The following is a 9,468-nucleotide window of genomic DNA, read 5'->3' as shown; positions in this document are numbered from 1 at the left end:
GGAAGGCTGAGGCGGAAGGATCGCCGGAGCCCAGCAGGTCGAGGCTGCGGTGGCCGGGAGCGGCCACTGCACTCCAGTCTGGGCAACAGAGTGAGACTCCAACTCAAAAAAAAAATAGAAATTGCCAACTTTGGGTTTATTCTTGTACAATATTGTTCATAGGTGCACTATGTACGACAGCCAAAATGTATTAACAACCCAACTACATATCCATAAATAAAATTTAGCATATCTATTTAATGGAATATTATCCAGCAATTAAAAGGAGTGATATTTTTCAACAAATCCCTTTTGTTTACTGAGAAATTACTCCTTATTGATTAACTCACCAGGACTTTTCAGCACAAGATTTAACATCTTAATGACCACCAAGACCTGGGCTCAGGGGCTTGCTCTCCTTCTCCCTGTCCTTAATGGGGTTTAGAGAGAGAGACATCATTAACAGAGACCAAATCAGATGATTGCAGGTCATCCTTTCCCAGTCATTGAACAAGCTGCTCAATTTTTGTCCAGAGCAGGAAAGGGTCAGTACTTCAGAAAACCCTTATAATGAATTTGATATTGCATTATAAGATGTCTCTTAACAATTTAGATTTATCAACAGTATTGATCCAAACTCATTTGCTCCTGATTTAAATTTTTTGCATTTTTCAATTGACTTTGATTGTATGTAATTTTAATAAATAATCTCACTCCTTGTGCAGAAATTAATCAAGCCAGTGTAAGAAAAATCCTTCAACCTGGAACAACCTCATCTTACTTTGGAAAGAGGAAACAGGTTTTTTTTGTTCCTCTTTTACCCAAAAGATGAACAAATGCCCCCCGGGCCCCCCCCCCCAATTTTTTTTTCAAAATGTTACTCTGGCCTTGGAATGGCGACAGGCAGCTTTTGACAGGGTGACTCAAAACATCTATGAAGGGCAGCTGGAAGCACTATGTGGGAAGTCTTCTTTGGAAATTTCTTAAAACCAATTCTTGAGACTCATCCACGATTGTGTACCAAGGCTCTAAAGTCCAAACAACTTATGCTATTTCATCTCAGGAACTAGGCTCAGAGGAGGCATTGGAATTGTCAGGAGCAAGAGCAGTTGTCATCTTCCCTGGAGGTAGGACCTCAATAAATCAAGGCTTATCAATAATTATTTCCTTTTTCCATAAATCCAACAATCCATGCTTACTAACCCTCTCCATATTTGGAAGATTTGATTTCAGAACAAAAGCAAGTTGCCTGTTCTCTTTGCAAACAAATCAGTAGTCCCACAGAGGTTTCAGCTGAGTTCCTTGAAGGATCTCAAAAGGCCTACTGGCCTTGATGATGGCAGCAATCTTAGAGATGATGGGCAGATTATGAATGACAAAGGACACTTCATTTCTTTATTGCTTTTCAAGATTCTAGGACAGTGTCCTAGGATACCAAAGCCTGTGATATCTGAAGCAGTATGGGCATTAATCGTATGCATTAATCCAGCAGCAGTTCTGTTTAGGATAGCCATATTGAACATAGCTTCCTGATAAGCCAACTCTGTCTCTTCTCTGGAAACTACCATCTTTATCTTATTGCATCTTTCAGGATTATCCAGCCATTGAAGGGCATTGACATCAACTTGGATTCCCAAGGGTTTGGTTCAGAGAGTCCATCCCCAACAACAGTACTGTCAGGCTTTATGAATTCATTTGACTGACATACCACAGTGACAACTCCACTGATGATAATCCAAGGGTTGACTACTGTTTGTCCTTCCTTCCTGCACAGCATCCCAAAAAGCTTTGATCATGAGTGGTTTTACTTTGTTGTGGTCCTCCTCACTCATACTCCTCACACATCTCATAAACATGTTGTCACATTCAGTGATGCCAATGGTGTAGAGGTCACTCAGCACATTGGCACAAGCTATGAGCCCCATCATGTAGGGATCTTCCACCAGTGGGTAAAAGTAGTCTGCGACCTGCACCAGTGACAGGTCCCACACCTCAGGAGGATGATGCAGGAGTCCATCCCAATGTCCAGGGCTGGAAAGGTTGGGCTAGGGACTGTCCCGGCTGGCAGGCCAGCTTCCTGGGCCGCTTCTTCCTGGCCTCTGACCAGGTCCTGGTCCAGCAGGGGTTGCACATCTGGCTACATCAATCCCACCACAAGTTTGAGAAGCATCTCCTGGGGAACCTTGCAGCCTCAGCCTTACATGCAGGAGAAACCCGTCAGCTGCCAGCTTGGTCTGTGTCCCAATGCCTGGGGCTCCAAGTGCTGGTAGTTTGAAAAGCTCTGACCCAGAGGCAAACCAGCTGAGCCTGAGGAACCTTTCACTGCCATCCTTAGCCTCCATTGCCTCTCCGCAGGTGCCTGTGGCCAAGGCTTCCACCGTGGTGCACTGCTAGACTCATGATGCTATGCCTTCCTGGTCTTCCTCGGGAGTGAAGTATTATCTGCTACAACGTAATGGATCTTGAAGATGTTAAGCTAAGTGAAGTAATCTAAGAATCAAAGGTCAATGTTGTATGATTCCATTTATATGAAATATTTAGAATATGTACATTTATAAGATAGAAAACAATTTAGTAGTTTCTAGGGTATGAGCATAAAGGCAGATTGGAAGTGACTTGGTTTCTATTTGGTGTGATAAAAAAATATGCTTCAGCATATTTACTATAGTAACATCAGAGTACCCAGCAAAGAAAAATACAATAGGGATTTTTCTCATTGTAGTAATTCAAATCTTATTTTCTCAAAATTGCTACATTTAAAGTGCATTTTCCTTGTCATATAGACCATCTTATTTTTAACATTTTTCTTTGAATAATTTGATCTTCCATCACCTTGTCATCTTATTTTTTATTTATTAAGATAATTATTACCTATACAACTCTATTCTTCTCATTTAATTATTTTCAGTATGCTAACTTAGCAATAAATTACTTTCTTTGTTAACCTATGATATGCACAATTTTATTTCTCAAATATAATCCATGCATTCTCATAATTTTTCATATATAGAATAGTATTTTAAAATGGGTTATTGGGATAAACTATAAGTTGTAAATATTAGATCATGCTATTCATCACTTTTAGAACTCTGCAGTGTAAATTAGCATAATTAATATTCTAATTCATAGGCACATGGAGTAAATGATTAAGAACAGACATTTATGAAGTATAACTATATTACTATGTGGATAAAGCCATAGACTATTCAAGAAAGCTGTCACAGATATGGATGAGAATAAATATTCTTTAATATTAACATGCTATACTCTCTATGTTTCTCTAATAATGTATTCAATTACCCTATCAATTAATGTGATCACTGCCTTTGAAATATATTTAGATATATGATACTATCAACCTGGGAGAGCACTCAGTAAACAACTTAAATCTACCTGCCCAAATTGTTATAGTACAAAATGTATAATATACTTTATTGTAATTTCTATGAAGCCTTGTTTCATCATTATGTATGATAAAGTTAAGAAATAGCAATTTATCATTAATGTGGAGGATGATCCTAAATTACTATATAGTGGCATTTCTCCAGTTCCTGAAGAAATATGTGATTTAGGTACTTTTTTCATTAACACAACAGGCTCATGGTATGTAGAGACTTGTAGAGAATAAAAGAGTTTTCCTATATCAAGACTTGCTTGATTTTTCATTTTTAAATAAAATATAGATGTGTTAAAGGTATAAGACAGTAAAAGAGATTGCTTGTTTTTTCACTCAGAGTTACTAGAAATAAACTTGATATAAATATATTTTGCTCATTTCCTATAGAATGAGGACTTGGCTATTTAACCTAGTACTTTGAGATTGTTGGTCTAATAGGTAATTGTTCAACCCACTGTTTTTCTAAGCATGTGTTCATATGGACTGAATTTCTAAAAATAGCAAATTGCACTTTTAAAAAAGGATTTTTCCTATTATATATTCAGACATAAATACTTGTAAAAATCATGACTCTAGCTCCTGAAAAATCTAACCCAATAAACTTATGTTAAAATAATTGATAGCATTTTAAAAGTAAAACCTCAAGCTATAAGAATCTTAGAAAATGCAGGAGACACCCTTATGGAAATTGGAACTGGTAACCAATTCCTGATCAAAACCCCAAGTGTCCATACCATAAGAGATAAGATAGACAAGTGGGACCTCATCAAACTGACAAACTTCTGCAAAACCAAAGAAACCATCAAAAGAGCAATGGGACAGTCCACAGAATGGGAAAAAAATATTTGCCAACTATATATCTGACACAGGCCTAACATCTAGCATCTACAAGGAACTCAAACATGCTGAAAGGAAAAAAAAAAACAAACAGCCCCATTAAAAAGTGGGCAAAAGACAAAAATAGACACTTCTCAAAAGAAGATATATGGGCAGCCAACAGACATGAAAAAGTGCTCAGTCTCACAAATTTGTTTTTTGGCCAAGCATAGTGGCTTTGCCTGCAAACTCAACATTTAGGGAGGCCAAAGCGGGGGGATTACTTGAATTCAAGAATTTGAGACCAGCCTGGTAACAAAGTGAGACTCTGTCTCTACAAAACAAACAAACAAACAAAAACTAAAACTAAAACAGAAAAACTAATATGTTATGGAAGAACAGGGAGTTGATACTATTCTTTTCAAGCAAAACTGGATCCAAGGCTTAAATGTGAATAATAAGGCTTTCTTCTCTTTTCCTATTCCAGCTCCTTTTTAAAAATTGGCCTTATTATTCAACACTTCAGAGACTCCTGTAAGTTAAAAGAAGCTAAACCTGTGAACTGAGACCAGATTCATGTTCTTTCAGTATCTTTACTTCAAAGTCCTGAGGTATTTTCTCACTAATCTTAGTAAAAAACTCATTTGGGGAAGTTGTTTGCAAAATTTAGTTTTATTACCCCCCCCACATCAGATGGTGCTGGTGACTGAGAGGAAGCTGATGAGCTGAAATGTGTGTATTTAGGTCAAAAACTTCTATTGCCTGTTTCTCACTTACATGAATTGCAAGTCTTAGCTAAAACCTTTCTAAGAGAATTGTGGACATGGATTATGGTTTCACATATACATTCCCTTATTAAACAGCTACATATATTTAAATGAGGTTCATTAAACATATTTTAAGAATTATTTTTAGTATGAAAATGCAAAAAAAATCAGTATATAAATGCATAGAGCAACTTTTTAGTCCATTCTTTAAAAACAGAACTTTGGAACTAGAAAAGAATTTAGATCATTTAGCTTCAAAGAGTTCAGATACAGATAAGAAAACTGATTTGAGGAGAGGTTTCATAATTTATCAAAAGTTGCATAAGTGTTTACAAGCAGTGATAGAACTGAAAGTTTACTTTATTAATTTTATTTAGAAAGCTGCTATCAAGACTGAGAAGTTATAGAAATTGCAAGATTTACCCAATCAAGGAGCCAGGTACAGTCCTCATCTAAGTTTATATATTTTTGGTATTAACAGGCACAGGATCTTGCTCTGTCAGCTGTCTTCCTCACTGCAACAAGCTCCCTCAAGATCTACTCTTTTCTTGGGAAGATATGCCAAAGAAAAAGCTCATCATTAAAATGTAAGGAAAAAAAAACAAAAAACAACTGATCAAAAAGCAGGATGAAGAAATCTTATAAATATTCCAGGGAAAAAGACCAAGGACAGATGGCGAGCCAAATATCATCAATGTGATTCTCAGATATAGAGAATGATATCTCTGTTCTGCAAATAACATTTTTCTTTTATCACATGAAGTGTTTTCTGAGAATAATCTCTTAACTGACTGGTAAAAAGGTAACTATTTAATTTTTCACTAACTGATCACTACATATTTCTCATTCTACCCCCACTAAAACAAGTGTCTTCTAAAAGTAGTACATTCACTTCTTCCTATACTTTAAATCTTGTCATTTTTTCATTATCTTAATTTAACCATTAACCAGAGCTATATATATAACATGAATAACTCATTAATAACAAAAATTAATTGTAAATGGAAATCATACACATACTTTCTAAAATTTATATTGCCAAAAGTAATAGAATTGAATAGGTGTTTACTAAAACTGAGATTATGATATTAAATGGTTCACAGGAATTATTTCATTCAATTATCACCATATTTTTGAAGATTATATAATTATTAACAGGCACAAACAACATTCGAACAGAATTGTTTAATTCAAGAACCCAAACAATGAGCCATTACACTTATATAGAAATAGATTCTATAAGTTAAAAAAAATTACTAAAGTTCTCAAGGAGTAAAATAATAGAAATATTATAATATAGAAATATTATATAGTATAATAAAAGAAAATAATATAAAATATAAAAATGTAAAAAAGAAAACTTAAAATGTTTACATAGGGCATTTATGACATATTCTATTCTGAGTAAAATCATGCATGCAAATATTTTAATTCATATGTATTTTAATAAAAGTAGCAATAAAAGTATAGTGCATGAGAAATAAATAAGAAAGGGTATTCACAAGATTTGGTTTTGTAGTTTAGTTGAATAAAATTTTAAATTATTAGAGATAATGATGTTGACAGAATTCATATTATAAAATATATTGCTTTCAATCTGATTTTGATAAAAATCAATATGCTGTACGACCCACTTTCAACTCGAATAAGAAATTGTTTGAATTTGCTTTTTGTCTAACATCATTTCCATAACCTGAAATAAGTATAAACAGCCAGTAATCAGTCCCTAGTAAAAAAAATAATGTGAGAAATGCACATTAAAATGATGTATAACATGATCACATTTGTTTAAGAAGGGCAAGTATCAAGAAAGCAAAAACCACACTTACTTTTGCAAGAACCTAATAGCACTAATATGTCTGTGTCTCTTAAGAATATAATACCTGTACCATGTCCACCTGTATTCCTAATCCTGAATTGTACCCACATCTTTAAAATAGAAGGAATATGTTATATTATGCCTAATATATTTAAATCACACAGAGTAAAACTTCAACCTTGGATAATAACACTTAAATTTTATTAAAATAGAATAATTAAATTTTAAATAGATTTTTATTTTAAGACCCTGAAGAATATATTTATCTGAAAACCATGTAATATTAAATGGCAATTTTAAAAATTTTTAATAGAGTATTATTTTCTCTATTTCTTGATTAGAACAATCTGAGTAAAGGAATAGTTTTATCAATTAGACAACAGAGACAACTAACATTGTTGTCTATATATTTTCAATGTATTTATGAACTGTATGCAAGACTGCATTAATTAGATGATTATCTTTTTGGTTATCATAAATGTAACATATTTTTCACATGACACTATGCCAAAACACACATTTTGACATTTTTCTTATTGCAATGCAAAATTAGATAAAAACACTATAATTAAAAATTTTGTGTATGTTTTGTTCATAACAGAGATAATTGTGTTAGCTCCCCCCTCCTTTTTTTTAATGTGAGGTTCAAATTAGACTAGGTATAAGTGGTCATCGTACAGGTAAAGTTTGGGCTTCCCTTTAGTCTCCACTTTGCCTGGTTTAAGATCATGTACCCTTATTAATATGTACCCCACCCCCTGGCAGTTTTCAGCTACTGCCAATCCCTTTTTTATAGTATTATGGTAAATGTTCAGGGTCTGCTAATGAGTGAGAACATGTGGTACTCAGGTATTTGTTTCTGTGATATATTTGTGTTCGCTTTTACATTCCATTATGTATAATTATAACTATTTTCCAAAGTCATTAGTAAAGAGTTGATATTTTAAGATCAGATCTACTGAAGCTCTGCAACCACACTTACTGATAACATTTCCCTGAAAAAATTTGAAACTATTCCTTTACTCAGATTGTTCTGATCAAAATGCTTGGGATTGATTTGTATGACACCAAGAGAAAATATAAAATTAAAACATTATTATTTAAAATATTTTAATGTATATATTTTCAACTGACAAGTAAAAATTGTATATATTTATCATGTACCAGCATGGTGTTTTGAAATATATATCCATCATAGAATAGCTAAATCAAGTTAATTAACATAGGCATTATCCCACATACTTAACAGTTTTTGTGGTGAGAAAAATTAAAATCTACCCTCCTGACGTTTTCAAGAATGCAACACATTGTTATGATCTATACTCACCATGCTTTACAATAGCTCTCTTGAGCTTATTACTTTTAACTAAAAGTTTACATCCTTTGACTAACATAACTTCAACCATCCCCACCCTCAGCCCCTGGTAACTTCCATTCTATTTCCTGTTATTGTAAATTCAACATTTTTAGATTCGACATATAAATAAGATTATATAATATTTGTCTTTCTGTGTCTGGTTTATTTCATTTATTATAATGTCTCCAGGTTGATCTATCCTATCCCCCCTCCTCCCAAAAAAAGACTTTCTTTTTTTTTAGTTTGATGGTATTCCATGTGTGTGTGTGTGTGTACGTGTGTGTGTGTGTGTGTGTGTGTGACATTTTCATCTATTCTTTGATACCAACACTTAGGTTGGTTCCATATCATTGCTAGTGTGAATAATACTGCAATAAACAAGAGAGTGCAAATATCACTTTAACATACAGGACATCATTCTTTGGATACATACCCAGTAGTAGTATTGCTTAATTATATTGTAGTTTAATGTTTAATTTTTAAGGAGCCTGTATATTGATTTCCATAGTGGTTGAACTAATTTATATTTCCATCAACATTGTACAAGTGTCTCCTTTTCTTCACATTCTCACTAACACTTGTTTTTTTTCCACTTTTTGGTAATAAGCATTCTAAGACATGAGGTGATATCTCATTCTAGTTTTGATATGAATTTTCCTGATTATTAGTGACGTTTTGAAGTATTTGATATACTTATTGGCTTGATATACTTTTGAGAAATGGCTATTCAGTCATCTGCCTATTATTTCATTGTGTGATTTGTTTTCTTGCTATTGATTTTTCTGCATTCCTTGTATTTTTGGACACTGATTCCTTATTCCTTATCACATGTATCATTTTCAAATATTTTCTCACATTCTGTATATTACCTCTTTACTCTGTTTTTGTTTCTTTTACTATGCAGTAGATTTTTAGTTCATATAATCCCATTTGTCTATTTTTATTTTTGTTGCTTGTGATTTTGGGGTCATATCTGAAAAATTATGACTCAAACCAATATCATGGAGCATTTTGTCTATGTTTTCATCTTCTAGTTTTACAGTTTAAAGTCTTACAGGTAAGTCCTTAATTCAAGTTCATTTTTTGTATACAGCATGAGATAGGGGTCCAATTTTACTTTTTGCCTGTGGATGTCCAATTTTCCAAGTACCATAACTGAAAGAATTACCCTTCCCCTATTGTTTATTTTTTGCACTACTGTCAACAATCAATTAACCATAAATGCATAAATGTTATTTTTGGGTCTCTATTCTGTTGCATTTATCTAGGTGTCTGCTTTAGGCCAGTACTGTGCTGTTTTGATTACTATAGCTTTGTAATCTCTTTTGAAGCT

At 33.5% G+C, this 9,468-nt stretch overlaps 1 pseudogene; it reads right to left on the bottom strand.

Moving 5' to 3' along the window:
- Positions 1–1,038: 1,038 nt before the first annotated feature.
- LOC103254588 lies at positions 1,039–2,348 on the bottom strand (annotated as a pseudogene).
- Positions 2,349–9,468: the final 7,120 nt, after the last annotated feature.

Source organism: Carlito syrichta, unplaced genomic scaffold, assembly GCF_000164805.1.
Source record: "Carlito syrichta isolate Samal-C Ts95f unplaced genomic scaffold, Tarsius_syrichta-2.0.1 Scaffold286948, whole genome shotgun sequence".
Lineage (NCBI taxonomy): Eukaryota > Metazoa > Chordata > Mammalia > Primates > Tarsiidae > Carlito > Carlito syrichta.
The sequence above is the reverse complement of the archived record's forward strand: the minus strand, read 5'-3'. Positions and strand labels throughout refer to the sequence as shown.